Source organism: Canis aureus, chromosome 15, assembly GCF_053574225.1.
Source record: "Canis aureus isolate CA01 chromosome 15, VMU_Caureus_v.1.0, whole genome shotgun sequence".
Classification (NCBI taxonomy): domain Eukaryota; kingdom Metazoa; phylum Chordata; class Mammalia; order Carnivora; family Canidae; genus Canis; species Canis aureus.
Genome location: NC_135625.1, coordinates 64,457,935 through 64,473,791, shown reverse-complemented (window position 1 = coordinate 64,473,791; position 15,857 = coordinate 64,457,935). Strand labels below are relative to the sequence as shown.

The 15,857-nt window shown below is 37.6% G+C and overlaps 1 protein-coding gene, 1 long non-coding RNA gene and 1 pseudogene across 2 annotated transcripts in view; 2 read left to right on the top strand and 1 right to left on the bottom strand.

Moving 5' to 3' along the window:
* The window catches only part of CNTNAP2 (contactin associated protein 2), a 1,978,697-nt gene that overhangs the window by 1,775,256 nt on the left and 187,584 nt on the right, over nt 1-15,857 (bottom strand). The window lies entirely within an intron of this gene.
* Nucleotides 1-15,857, top strand: part of LOC144285045 (uncharacterized) — a 54,050-nt gene that overhangs the window by 25,152 nt on the left and 13,041 nt on the right. The window lies entirely within an intron of this gene.
* Nucleotides 2,843-7,200, top strand: LOC144285121 (KAT8 regulatory NSL complex subunit 2 pseudogene; annotated as a pseudogene).

The window sequence follows — 15,857 nt, the reverse complement described above, 5'->3', positions numbered from 1 at the left end:
AGTTTACTGTTCAAGAAGGCAGGAATTCTATCTTTCCCTTCACTCCGCAGGGTCTTAGACTTCCTAGGCACTAAAAACCACTTGGGCAATAATGAACAACTCAAGATAGAGGAAGGTCATTTTTACCTCAGTATAAAGTAAAACTTTCTAGTAGCTGGACTTAGTGAAAAAGCATCTTCTAACACTGAGAGTATTCAAATGGCATTAAAAATCCATGAGGAAAGGATGCTAGAGTGAAAAATATTCTGCATTTCTGCATCTTTATTTCTTTTTTAAAAGACCTTATTTATTTATTTGATGAAGAGAGAACACAAGCTGAGGGAGCAGCAGAGGGAGAGGGAAAAGCGGCTCCCCCACTGAGCAGAGAGCCCCATGTGGGGCTCAATCTCCAGGATCCTGGGATCATGACCTGAGCCTAAGGCAGATGCTTAACCGACTGAGCCACCCAGGCACCCAACTGCATCTTTATTTCTATATTTTTAACAGTGAAGAAAAGGATGAATACCATTTTGTAACATTTTGGGTAATACCACATTCCTCAATGTTTCTAAATAATGATCGAAGGTTCCACCTTAATGATACAAGTCAAATCTCTTGTTCTTATGCTTACAAACCTTTAAACATTTTAAATATTCTAAATATCCTGTTCCATGTCCTTATATTTACTTATGGACTTGTCAAGCTTTCATTAAAGGCATTTATAGCTCCTGATAATCTAATCATGACTATCATATGACACATTTGGGAAAGTCTAGCCTGCCCATCAGAAAGAATCTAATTTTCCATGTAAAAATGGATCTTGTCCTACAGAGAACCATTGGGAGTAATCTACTCTCTAACAGATAGCAAGTAAACCATTTGAGGCAAATTCAGTCTTCTTAGAGCAGCAGGGTACCGGTTAGTAATTTACCTCCTCTGGGGCATTAATTGGTACCCTAGAGCCTTGGAAGAGTTAATTTACCTCATATAGTGAACACTTAAATCCTAGAGAAGTATGCTTAGTTTAGCTCACAACAAAGCTAGATTAAGACAGAAATTACAAGTAGCTTAAATAATATGTTAAAACACATATTCAGGTGGAAAAAATGTAGTTAAGATGTCATTTTTTTTCTTCTACAGATATTTCAGGAGTTTCTAGCTCTTAAGCTCAGTACCTTCCTTCTTTGCTTAAAAGAAAAAAGTTCTGCTGCACAATATTGACACATTTGCTATTAACAGAGGACATTGACTCATTTTCATAGATTACAGTGTTGTATGGTAATTTCCAATAAATACTCTTTCTGTGGAATTCCATTAAAATCAAAGAAGAAAGAATAATGAACGCATATGGCAAGTGTGAGGTGTCCTGAGGTGCCTTGATATCACACATTGCCATGAATGGATGAATCACTATTTCACTTCAGTGACTAGGGCAACAAGTCCTACTCTAGAGTCTACGGATTTGTTATCCACCAATGTCCTTGAAAGTGAAAATCAACTTGAGAATATCTATTAATGTCATTATATACTATTATTCCAGTGGAAAACACCTGTGGCTTTCAAACTTTTTTTAAAGCTACAGAAAACCAGTGGAACCACTCTGATTGGAATTTGGAGGGTCTAAGACCCACCCACCTGAACCTGAGGCAATCATCCAAGATTAATTAGACTGAGGAGAACCTTTCAGAATGGAAGGTCCTTTGGGCCAATGGAATTTTTAAACTCTTAGAATAACATCAGATTAAGTTGTTTTCCAAATTTAGAAAAATGTGGTCACTCTGTTTTCTAAATCATCCTATCACTTGGATTTCCCACATAGCATTCTGGATTAGTACTATTATGTGCACATATTTCACAAATAATCTTTCAACAGGGGTCTGGATCTGGTGCATATTTATGTCACCTGTGTCATTTTTACACAGTAGTAGCAGGTACTCAATAAACACGAATTAATTACTTAAAGTCTTAGTCTCTTTCCCCCTTGTCAGATGCAGAACCGATATTATGAAATGGTTATAATGTCCTTCACGAAAGTCAAATTCACCCAGCTGAAAGCTGAAGCAAGAGAAGGCGTTGGCTGTCAATGAAGCAGAGGAAGGGTACTTCTGTCAAGGGAGACAGGCCCTACAAAGGCTTAATACAGGGAAGAAAAGAGAGAATTCAAGCATTTTCAAGTAGGTGAGAATGGCTGGAGCTTAGATTATGTCAGGGAAAGAAATGTGGACACGCAGCCTACAGAAGTTAACCCAACTCTACTATGGAGCTGCCTTTTGTTTCATGTGAAGAGTCTGGCATTTTATCCTAAGATAATTTGGAACTGTTAAGCTAGGAGAGATCTTTTCAGATTTGTAAATCAAAGAGATCAGACTGTAGTCCTTTTTTTTCTGGATGCGAGGGGAAGAGTCAGTGAGTTTGTTTCTGAGTCATCACAATTTATACAACTGCTGTACTATTTCAAATGCTCACGCGTGTGCATGTGCAAGTGCAAAAATGTATATAGATTTATATAGAATATCTCTTACAGAGTCATTTGGAAGACTTATATGTCATTATAACAAAATTGATGTTTACATGTTATTTATCAGACTCCGTGATAATTTCAGAATATTTTAACAAAAGAAATATGGGGCTGTTAATGGAGACATTATGTTTTTGTTTTTTTCTTATAATCCTACAAGAAACATAGATAAAATGCTATAGCTGTATTAACATTCAATTTTGTGGCAACTGTGATTAGTCATAGCAATTGACTACTGGACAAGACTTTGCTCGAAGGTGTTTGTTCATCAGAATTCTCTGTGGTTACAAAATAATTCAGGAGTCAGAATTACAGCACTTTTGAGTTGGAAAGACCTTAGGGATCATGGAACCTCATCTCACTTCCATAGATGAGATGACCGAGGTCTCAGCAATGGAAGTAAGTTGTTCACAGTCTTCATATTTTTGAGTACAGATAAGAAAGCCTTAAAAACCTTGAGAGATTTCCCTTAACTGCCCATCATCACCACCTGAAACAATCCACCTACCACCTCCTGGTGTCTCTGTGCCTAGCCCTGTGCCCACCCTCACACATTCAATTCTGCAAATCCCTGTTCGCTCTAAACTATGGGGTCCTTCCTCTGATCCTAGAATTCTGCACGTAATATAATCAGAATAAATGGGACCACAGGTTCCTTCTACTATAGTCTTTTTTAATTGAGATTAACCACAACAGCAGATAAATAATAGCAGCTGCTTCCCAGACAAGATTCAGGGACTCACAGCCCCTACTGGCACCGTCTTATAGAGGTGATGTACAAAGTACCTGATTTTCCTCATGTGAGGAAAAATCATCACATACCACACTGGCCCCAAAGCGCGGGGAGAGAGGAGGGTAAACTACCGTCTTCCTTTCACTCATTTGTAGAGTCCATTTCTTAACCCATAATCACTTCCAGTTTGGTGTTAAATTTAGAATTCAGCTGAAACATCATTATTTTAGGTTGTCTTTTTTTTTTTTTTTTGAGGTGAGGGGAGTCTAAAAAAAGACCATTCTTTTAAGGGTAGTAACAATCTCTAGAATAATGAATTCTAATCACCAATCTTTAGCTTGCTGTTATTAAAACACTTTATACACATTAATACTATCTTTCCCCAACCTTCATAATCCAGCTGTAATGATTTCTTTTGATCTTTCTTTCATTAGACTTCATAGGTCTGTACCCATCGATATTATTCTTTTTCCCAGACTGAGCCTGAGCATCTGATCTTTAGTCAAACGGTGTTCTAAAGAACTCAGTTTTGCTTACATTCAACAAGATGTTATAATGACCTACATCATTGCAGTTGTTTTTGCAAGACAGGAAGCTGTGCTTGATGAGCTGAGGGGAAACATGGCAGAAAATTTTCTGTGCAGAAGCTGCAACCATAAGCAGTGACCTGGAGAAATGTCACAGCGGACTCCCAAGTTGTCATGGTTAGGTACATTGGCAGTAAAATGTTTTTGTTTTTGTTTTTAAGTGTTTGTGTGTGTGTGTGCATGTGTGTGCGTGTGTGTGCATATATGTATGTGTTTGAAGGGAGAAAAAGAGGCTTGACAAGATCTGGCAAAGCTGAAAATCCATAGGTATCAATGTTCCACATGAAACATTGAGTTCAGTCCCACATATGAACTCTATAGAGAACCTCTAATCGTGCAGTTGGGATGAGATCAATGAAATACTAAAAGAAATTGGCATATTTACCCATTTTGCATAATTTTCTATCTTAATTATTTAATCCTTCTTTTCACAAATTAGAGGTCGAAGAATATACTTTATATGGACTTTCATTAGTTCGTTGCTTTATAGGCAGCTAGTATTGAAGTTATGCAAACACCTAAAAATAAAACAATGTCCTTCAACTCCTTAATTCATAGTTTCTAAATTCACGGTTATAATTATTTTTTGAATACTCTGGCACTAGATATATTTAATGTATTTTTTTATGACCTTGCTCATTCGGGTCTCACATTCATTCCCTCTATCTTATACTTTCTTATTTTCACGTGAATGTTTTGGAGACAGAATGTTCCTCTCATCAGAGCTGAGATCAGGAAGTGAGCGCCTCTCCACATCCCAAATAAAGAGGGAGGTACCAGGAGGCCAGCTATGTCTGGTGAAACCTTGTGGCCATTAATTACCAAGCAATGGGAAGATGAGATAGAGAGATAGGATTTCAGGACTCTGTCAGCCCCAGGTTAGAGGTTGGTAACCAGCATTTTATCAGTTAGATGTCAAGAACTTGCATTCTAAATACATAGACTATTAGAATTATAAACTCAAGGTATAATCCCAGAATCTCCTGTGGAAGGTTTTCAAACAAGAATGTAGATTTTTTTTTTAAGACTTTATGTATTTATTCACGAGAGACACAGAGAAAGAGAGAGAGAGGCAGAGACACAGGCAGAGGGAGAAGCAGGCTCCATGCTTGCAGCCCTACTTGGGACTCCAGGATCACGCCCTGAGCCAAAGGGAGAGGCTCAACCGCTGAGCCACCCAGGGATCCCAAGAATGTAAATTTAAGACATAATCCATCTGATGTCAAAGGAGAGAGCTGCCCAGAAAATAAAACATCATTTAATTTAGAAAGCTCTGTAACATTGTATGTGCCTCTGTTTGTGTTTATGTGGATATGTCTCTATTGAGACTTTCATCTAGAAAGTATTGTTTCTCTTGCTTGAAATACACAGTTATGCGGCCAACTATTGACTGTTGTAAGAATAAGAACGTTCATTTCCCCTTGTCACTGTATTGTACAAAGATGAGAGCAAAGCTCAAAAAAATAGAGAACTCAAGAAACCCAATGGGAGAATGAAAAAGGTAGAGAAAGTAACTAGTTTGATGAATACGTATTTCTGTTTACCTCTTCACCAACTAACAACACACCCAAGAGTTAAAACTTGATTGGGAGAAGTGGCTGGCATGGCCAGAGGGCTGGGGCACAGCACAGTGCACTGGCACAAGTTTTGGTATGAACAGGATTTTGATCCATGTTTCGCCAACCAGTTGGGGGAGGATCACCCCAGTGCCCAGGTCTCATGAGACCCTGTCTTGTTCATTTACTCATCGCCCACATTTGCAACCTTGTCTGGAGGGGCAGGAGTTTTGCATTAGGCATATCCTTGAAGACAAGAATGCACCCTTCAGGCAGTGTATTTACATACTGATGAGGAATGAAAAAAGATTTCCCAGAGCTGCTCCAAGACATGGGAAGGAAGATGGGGTATCTTTCGGTGCTGAACATGCCCTGGCATTTCATACTCAAATGAAGAAGACCAGTTCAGGGCCCACATAGGTGAAACACTCTTACGCCAGCTGAGCCCTTATGCTAAGTCAGATCTAGGGTCTGTGTCTCCAGAAAGTAGCCACAGTGAAGCCAGATGAATTCTGAACATGCTCGTATCTACACAGCAGAAGGAGTGGCCTGATCATGCATGAGAAGCTAATTCTTTTGCAATCTCTATCAATCAGTTTAATTGACTTCAGCATGAAAAAGCAACTTTATTTATTTTATTTTTTATTTTTTTACATAATCACAGAATGGAACATGAAGCTCTATGTGGTAGTCTCTTGATTGGCCCAGAGGGACTTTGGGCCAAAGAACTAGAGAACATAAAAGCCTCTAAAATGTCTTCTGCAGTATCATTAGCACTATCGAGGGGAAGCCTTATTACATAGGCAGCTGGAGGAATGCAGAATGCTGGCCACAGATGGTGCCGTCCTACAGGCGGATACGATTTGTTTCAGTCAGAGGCACTTGGCCTTTGTGGACGATGTCTATTGTTCCAGTCAGTCTCTTCCAATGACCAGACACTGCCTGACCCATATTTGTCAAAGAACAAATCAAGTTCTCTTCAAATGCTGCCAGGGGTCCTGTAAGCCTCCCTGAGGATCCTTGCTGCCCAATGCCAACTGGAAGTGGCCTCCTCAGATGTATAGGCCTGAGTAGGACTTTGATATTGTGGGTGATGGTACTTGGTACCCAACTTGATCCTTGCTTTTTGATCCTTCACTCACCCCTGAAGATCATGCAGTCAAAGGGATTGCTGAAGGTCCAGCAGATATTCTGGGCCAGATGCAGATGGCTGGAGATGAGGGCAGATCACAGAGGTCTCAAATTCTGAAAATGCCTCTGAGCCACTGCCTCAAAGTAGAGGGGCTACTGCAACTAGGAAGCCAGAACTCTTCTGTCAGTTGATAGTTTGTTTTGGGAACCACATGAGCTTGGGGGACTTCAATTTTCCATTCTTTAAACAAGTATTTATGACTATCTCTCACTGAAGGACAACTCATACCACATTGTTTGGGGTATTGATTGATATAGTCAAACATAAACCAAATTTTGGAGGAAGGGATCAATAGTGTCTGCAAGTTGTGAATGTCTTCTCCCTCTATGCTAAGAGGAAAAAGACAGGTGATTCCCGCCGGAGCTGCTGGGATGGAGAAAGTATTTGGGACTGTGCCTCACAAGAGAGACATCTTTGTAATGGGAATTCCTAAGTCTTGGAACAAATTCACATAGGTGTTTAGGTAGAGATGTGTACGCTTGGGATACCAATGGAGCCCTGTGCCTATGTGCTAGCTTTCTTCACCTCTCACCTGACTGGGTATTCGGAACCTCCTCCTCCTCCCAGTGACCTCTGACTTATAACATCTGAGAATAGCCCATAGGCCTGGGCCTTCCTTAACCACCCATCTTGCTTCTAACCTATGCAAATTTCTGTACTATCTTATGTAAGATACAATAAAAAATTATCATGTAAAGTTTCTATTAAATGTTAAAATGTTATGAAAATGTCAAAAAGCCTGCTTGAATAAGTCAACAAAAAATACATTGTCAAATGAAAAGATGTTTCATAAAGTATTGTGGACTCTGTAAATTAATGTAATTATACAATCTAATTTTATTTAATTAGGGATTAAACAGGGAGCAGAATTCCTCTGCATTCTTTTTAATGGAATCTCCAGACATTGTCTGCATGAGTCTTAGAGATTATAGGAGAGATTTATTATCACAAAGCAGGCACAAATAGCTCATGACCAGAAATGGTTTTGAAAGGTGGCCAATACTCATGAGGAACATGATGAACTGATTTTAAATAATGCAGTGCTGCCACCATGGGGGGCACTTCCTGGGTTTGGATGATATAATGCCTAGAAGGTTGTTCCTGTGTTATTGGAACCCCATGCTGTTAAATAACATTTACTTCAGTTATCTGGCACTATTAGCACTACCCCCCATTGGTCAGCTAATTAGACATAAATCTATTAAACAAAAATAAACTTCTATGTACTTGGCTATTGCTTGAATCAAGCTTTTGCACATTTAAATTATCATCTTGTTTAAGTTTACAATGTGAAATACATTTATTTCTTCGTTATAGGTGAAGAATTGAAAGGTGGGCAAAGAAAACACAGTTGACAAGGCTTATTTGTTTTGATGTATATGGAATTTGAACAAAGCAAGAAACATTTTAAAGCTACAAGCACATTCTGACTGTACTTATTTTTAGAAACCACACAATCCTGAGACCCAGTTTATACTGTACAATTGAATATGCAACTAAACTGTCACAGTCAACTAGTCAACTCTGTAAACTTGTAACTATTGCCAGTCCTTCTGCTTGCTACACCATTCCACAGATCCTTTATTCCAAATATAAATTTATGCTATTGATGTGTCTCATATCTTCCTCCTTACCCCACTGAAATCATGCCGCTTTTTACTTTGCCAGAATATGCCCAAAGGCACAGCTCAATTTCTTTCTCCTCCTTAATGATTTTAAATTGAATCTGTTAAGAAAGAGACCAGGTTGCCCATTCAGTATAAGAACGTCATGTGATTCCTTGGAAGATTAATAAAATAGGAACTGGAGAATGAAAGATGCCTATAGCCACAATGATATTAACAATTAGAATGCCTTATATTTAGATATTATAAAGTATAGTTTCACTTAAATCTAGAAAGCCCGGAGAAGCAGACCAAGATGGCAATATTTTACTTATTTTCTCTATATGTAATCTGAAGCTTACAACACAAAGTCTCTCATCCAAGGTCACATAACTATTAAGTGGCAAAACCTATTAAGTGGCAAAACCAGACAAGAACAGGTTTTTTTTTTTTTGTTTTTTTTTGTTTTTTTTTTTTTACCTCTAGTGCCAATATTTCCTCTGGAAGAGCAGCCATTTAAATGTGTAGAAAAGGGGCTCCTGGGTGGCTCAGTCAGTTAAGCATCTGCCTTTGGCTCAGGTCATGATCTCAGGTTTTGGGATTGAGTCCCACATCAGGCTCCCTGCTCCTGGAGGAGTCTGCTTCTCCATCTATCTGCCTGAGGCTCCCCCTACTTGTACACACACTCTCTCTCTCCTTCAAATAATTAAGATCTTAAAAAGGAAAAAGGCAGCAAAGTAGTGCAGGGTTAGTGCACTGTGCATGATTATGCCTCAACCAGCACCACAAGTTACCAGAAAAAATGAGTGCTTTTCACAAATATTCTCACCTGGTCTAGGCTCATAGCACCAGGGCTACGAGGTGGTAGCCAATCCTCCTTCCCTTTGCCTTTCTCTCTTGGGGATGGTTAGAAGTCAGGACCTTGGAGACAGACAGATGTGAGTCCATATTCTGGTTCCACTATGACTAGCTGCATTATCCCAGGTTAGTTACTGAACTTCTAGGCAAAGGTCAATTTCCTCAACTGAAAGTAGCGGTATACGTAAAGGGCTTAGCACAAGGTAGCTAATGTGAATACATATTACCAGTTACGATAGTAACATTTTTAAGTACATGCAGTTGGTGTTGTAATTAATAAAGTATAATTTAAATTATAAATCAATTTAAATAAACTTTCTGTTGGTACATATTTTCTCATTCACAGACACCAATAATTATAACTATCCTATAGAAGAGTCTATCATTTTATTATTATAATTATTTAAGTAGCTCATAATAACCTAAGGGTTGCAAAACATTCTTCTACCCTAATGCAGCTATGGATTTTTTAGGTGTGTGAGTATATACTCTACTGTTGACATGTAGATTGCCAAGTAGTTGGACTGCCATGGTTAGTTTTAATTTTAAGGAAATTTTCCAAATGCCTTGGTGGGAAGACACAATTAGAAAATTTTGATAAAAACTTTTAAGACAACAAAGAGGCTGGCAGTGCATATCACGCTCTGCCAGAATTATCACAGCAAAATAGTGCACTAAGTAACTGTACAATGAATACTTGAAACCTAGCCCAAATGTTTTGTGAAAATATGCAAAAATTGTTAAAATGATTAATGAATTTTCATCCTTGCACACACCAACTCACAAAGATATTCTGGAGGAAAGAGGATATTAAATTTCTGTGTGGCTTGTAACTATGAAAAGAAACATATTTTTGCAGAAAGACTTTTGAGGTTTGCCAGCTACTGTGATGCCAGCAGTTTGGTAAATAAATGTCTGCATATTCTTCACATAGGCACTAAAACAAACTGTCAATATAAATGCATTCAACACATATTTATTTAGAATTTAATACATGAGACTTAATGTCTTAAGCAATAGATATGTAGTAGTAGATAAAAGAAATAAAAGTTTCTGCCTAATGGATCTCATATGCTAATAAGGGCTAGATAGATAATACCCATGCAATTAAAACATATACACCTTGGAGGTGGGGAAAAACTAAATAAGCGAACAGTACAGCGAAGAATGGGTAAAGTCATGCTGGTGGAGGCAAGAGGCAGGGCAAGGGGCTAGCAATTTTATTTTATTTATATATTTATTTATTAAGATTTATTTATTTGAGAGGGAGCGACACAATGCGAGAGGGCAGGGGAAGGGGCAGAGAGAGAGAGAATCTCAAGCAGACCGTCCACTGAGTGTGGAGCCAGACATGGGGTGATGACCGGAACCTGGAAATCGTGACCTGAGCTGAAACCAAGAGTCAGACGTTGAACCAACTGCACCACCCAGGCACCCAATGGAATACTAGCAATTTTAAATATTGGTCAGGGAATACACCCCTGAAGTGATGATATTTGAGCAAAGACATGAAGGAGTTGAAAGAAGTCTTCATGCAGATAGCAGTGGGACAGGTGATCTAGGCAGAGGAAACAGCAAATGCAACAGAACTATGTTTGAGGAATAACTAGAAATCCCTGATGGGAAGAGTTGGGCGAGTGTCAGAATCCTGAAAAATGTCATCAGAGGGGTAGAGAGGCCAGGACAGTAGAACCGTGTAGGTCGCTGTGAGTGAGGGCTTTGGCTTACACTCACATGAACTTTTCGTCCCATATCCAAAATCCATCTCGGTCAGGCACAGCGCCACACAGCTGCCTCAAAAGAATGCTTGCCTGCCTCCCTAAACAGTCTACACTTGAGTTCAGAGAAAGTCTTTGCTACATTTTAAATCCATTCCATTTAGCAGTGTTCACCATAAAAACGGAGAACCAGCTGTTCATTGACCTTGCATTACAATGCTCACATATATTATTCTCCAGGTATGCTAGTATTCTAGCATCTCTTTTCATTAATTAATGCCAGACTTTCACAATTCTAACTTGGATATTATTTTACTCAAATTTTGAGTGACCTCATTGTGTTTTCATTTCACTGTAAGAGCTTTGGATTTGACTCTGAGTGTGACAAAAAGCCATTGCTAGGTTTTTAGAAAAGTAGAACATGATCTAACAGTGTATGAACAATCATTCTGACTGCTGTTCTGAGCATGAACTGAAAAGAGAAATGGTTGGGACAGAAGCAGGAGGATTACTGTGGAGATGATGGAAATATTATGGGTAAGAGATGGTCATACACTGGTCCAGGGTGGTAGCAGTGGAGGTACCAAGTGGTGCCCACCTATTCAGGGTAGACAAATAATGGTTTGGATGCAGATATTTAGAATCTGAGAACAGAAAGGGATAGAGTTGCTATTAATCAATATGGCAAAACCAGTGAATGGGGCAGATTTTTAAAGAACAACATCCTGGATTTGAACATTTTAGTAATAAAATGCCTATTAGACATCTCTATAAGTGGCCATGTCACATCGGTAGTTGGGTTATACGTCTGGACTTTTCAAGAGAAGTCAGGAGTGGAGTTATAAATTTGGGAATCATCAACATATGCCTGATTTTAAAAACAAAGCTGTATGTTATCCATGAATGTAGATAGAAGAGATACCCAAAGATTGAAAAGTATGGCATTTCAACAATTTGAGGCTAAGGACACCAGAAAAAGGATAGGGGGTGATCCATTCTGTAGCAGGAAAATCTAGATCAAGCAGTGTTGGAAGCCATATGCAGAAAATGTTTCAAGGGTGAAAAAATGTTCAGCGACATCAAGCAGGGCTGATGGGTCAAGAAAGTTGAGAACTGAGAATTCAGTATTAGGCTTATATCAATGAGGAGGAAGCTTTAATATCTGTGGTGTAGACAAGAGAGTTTGGTAGAAAGATGCAGATGAAAGCCTAATCAGAGCAATTTTTTTTTTTTTTTTAATGAAAGAGGAAGGATTAAAACCCTAAGTACCAATGAATCTTTTGAAGAGTTTTGGTGTAAATGTTCCAGAGAAATAAGAAAAGATCTGCCCTAAGATCGGAGTCAAGCATGTTTTGGTTGTCATAATTTTGAAGATGAGGTGACTTTAAGGCTACCACGTGTGTCTACTGGAAAAATAAAAAGTGTGTATGCCGATGGATTTTTCCACTAGAGAGACACTGAGAGGGGTACTTGAGCTATATTGCCTTGTAAGGGAAGAAAGAAGGGACTGAGCATTGATGTTTTTCATGAGTAAGCAGAAAAATTTCAAAATGTGAAGATAAAGATGCAAATAATAAATGAAAGATGTGATAGTAACTTGTGGAAGTTCTCTGCTGGTTCTTTCTGGGATAGAGGAAGTTAAGATGAAAGAGGTAATACTAGATTTGTGTGAAGTTTAATTTTTTACAAGATTTTATTTATTTATTTGTCAGAGAGAGAGCACAAGCAGAGGGAGCAGCAGGCAGAGGGAAAGGAAGAAGAGGCTCCCTGCTGAGCAGGACCCTAGGATCAATACCTGGGTTAGCTGAAGGCAGATGCTTAGCCGACTGAGCCACCCAGGCGCCCAAAGTTTTTTTATTCTTTTAATAGAATAAATACATAGTATTATGGAAAAAAATAAGTAAGGAGTATTTGAGGAAAAAAAATAAGTAAGGAGTATTTGATTGGCAAAGAAAAAGAAAAACTTTTCAGAAGACAGGGAAAATTCCTTGCTTATATACAAAATGATAATTATTCATAAAACCAATGAAATTTTTGAGGGGTCAGGTATTTGATTCATTCGGATGAACTGTTCATTTGAGAATTGTGGCTAAAAATTAAATAAAAACACTGATTGCAAAGAAAAAACCATGAAGAACACTTATTTACTGGACGAATTTGTCACATGATTTGAGACTTAGCAATTAGACATTTGTCTTGATCTTTCAAGAATACTGAATTAGGGAAAAACATCAAATTATGCATAGTGTAATTTAAGTAAAATTTGAAAATAAAATGCAAACATCATAAATTATTAAAATATTTCTCATATGGGAGGATTACATTTATCAAAAGTCTGGGATTATGTAGATTTTTCCCTTTGATTTCAGTTGTCATTATTTATAATTAGTCCCCCAAAGATGAGGATGGTTTTATAGACATTTTACAGATTATACACACTCTTTATGGCATGATAAGAGTTAGCCATCTTCCTCTATTGGTAATGAAATAGTTTTGAAGAATAAAAAACAATTTATTATTCATCTTGATTATATATTTCATCTACCATATCTGTTCTTAATGAGTTTTAGATTCATTTGTAAAAATCAAACCTTCTTTGAAAGACTGGAGATTTTACATATTTAAGACAAAAAAGGCAAAAGGACACAGTTTAAAAAGTTAATTATTAAAGAAATAGTTTTAATTCTTCTTAAATCAATTATAGCATTGTGGAGAACAACTATGCAGAATTCATAGGAGATCATTCTGAAAGGGACGGTTTTAAAATTATTAAAAATTATAAGGATGCCTCGCTGGCTCAGTGGTTGAGGATCTGCCCTCAGCTCAGGGTGTGATCCCAGGGTCCTGGGATAGAGTCCCGCATAGGGCTTCCCAACACAGAGCCTGCTTCTCCCTATGCCTATGTTTCTGCCTCTCTCTCATGAATAAATAAAGAAAATTTTAAAAATATTATAATTTTGTGCAGTCTTCTTTATAATTCTAGCTCTCTTTATACAAAAAAATAGAATATTTCAATCGAAAAACTGTGATACTGTTACATAATGAATACCATACAACATATATGGAAAAACAAAGAACGCATCATTAATGTGATGTAAAAAAAAAAACAACTGGTTCATAATATAGACTTTGAGATTCCTTACTGGAGCCCCAAACCTATGGGTTCCTGACTCTGTGACCTGGAAAGGGTACTTAATTTTTTAAAGTCTCGCTTTCCTCCATGTACACTTTTTGACACTCATGGAGAAAGACCAATGTTTGGCAAGTTCTTTTAACTCCTTACAAATAAATTAACTTGTTTTAAGCCTAAGAAAGTGATGCAGATTTTACAGTAGCTTTCATGGAGGGGAACAACATCATGATGATGATTAACATCAGATGCCCTATAACAAACATTAAAATGCCCCTTGAGGAAGCAATAGCTCTTCCCTTCCTCACTGACATCATAGTAACTAAGCTCAGAAAAACTTAGATACAGCTAAGACAAAGATAATTTGGGACCCATTCAACTGACAGAGAGCATAAAGTAAGTTAAAATAATAAACAGGAATCACAGTTTGTGTTATAATAAAAAATCATGATCTATTCAACACTCTATACCTGAGGTAAAAGGGGAAGCAAACAAATTTATTTATTTATTTATTTATTTATTTATTTATTTATTTACTTTTATTATTACTATTTTTTTAAGATTTTATTTATTCATGAGAGACAGAGAGAGGTAGGCAGAGGGAGAAGCAGGCTCTATGCCGGGAGCCCGATGTGGGACTTGAGCTGGAGACTCCAGGATCATGCCCTGAGCCGAAGGCAGACGCCCAACCACTGAGCCACCCAGGTGTCCCAAGAAATCAAATTTAAAAAGAAAGAGCCTCAGTGAAGTTTTTCTAATGAAGCCAATAATCTTTCTAAGTTATTGATAAGCAAAGAATTTCTATTTTATCTGGTTAGAACTCTAATCAATAGGCATCATTTAGTTAATAGCAATTTAATGCCAGTCATACACAAAACATGTGTGTTGTCTTAAATTTCTCACATATTGATAAAAACTTAAAAACAACAAAGCAAATGTAAAATCCACAAAACAAACTTTTAGACTAATGCTAATTTGGTAATCTTAATAATTTTGCATTATTTCCTTTAAATACACATTATGTGTTTTATTTGATGGGCCAGTTCTTCTGAAATCAAATGTTGTTACACCACCTTTTCAAGTGAACTTATTTTCTCAATTCTTTTGGTCCTGAGTCTTCCCTTCATATACTTTGAGTGTTTCATACATGCACAAGAGTGCAGTTAGCTTTTTGTTTCCTTTTTCATTATGTCACGTGCAGTCCAAGAAATATAAAAAATGGGGGATTCCTGGGTGGCTCAGCGGTTTAGAACCTGCCTTTGGCCCAGGGTGATCCTGGAGTCCTGGGATCGAGTCCCATGTCAGGCTCCCTGCGTGGAGCCTGCTTCTCCCTCTGCCTGTGTCTCTGCCTCTCTGTCTCTGTGTTTCCTGTGAATAAATAAATACAATCTTAAAAAAAAGAAATATATAAAGAAAAACAGAAGTGAGAAAAACTATTTGGGGTAAAAGGCTGTTATGAGTTAGTCCATATGGGTATACAAAATTCTAAGAGGACTCCATGATCCCTATGCCTAAAATTCCTATGTGTAATCTCTGTTTCTAATGCCTTACCTAGAGTGCTGAAAGAACCTGCAACTCAATTCTAGCAAATGGAATGTGGCAAAGGTGAAGATATTTTTTAGATGTTATATGGAACGCTCAGTAGTTGACTCTGAATTTATGAAGAGGTAGATTATTATTTTTTTTTTTGAGGTAGATTATTTTGGACAGACCTGACCTAATCAGGCGAACCCTTTGAATAAAGGTCCAGGCTTTGTGGCGATTTGCTATGCAGCAACAGAAAACTAATATATAGTATGATTTCAATCTCAGCCATATTTGAAAATTCTTTATCAAAGCAATAATAAAATGAAGGTGGGGGAGTGAATTCAGGATTATTTTGAAGCTAATTAATGGACACATAGGGATTCATTTCATTATTCAACTTTTGTATTTGAAAACTCCATAATGTGATTTTTTAAAAAGATTTTATGTATGTATGT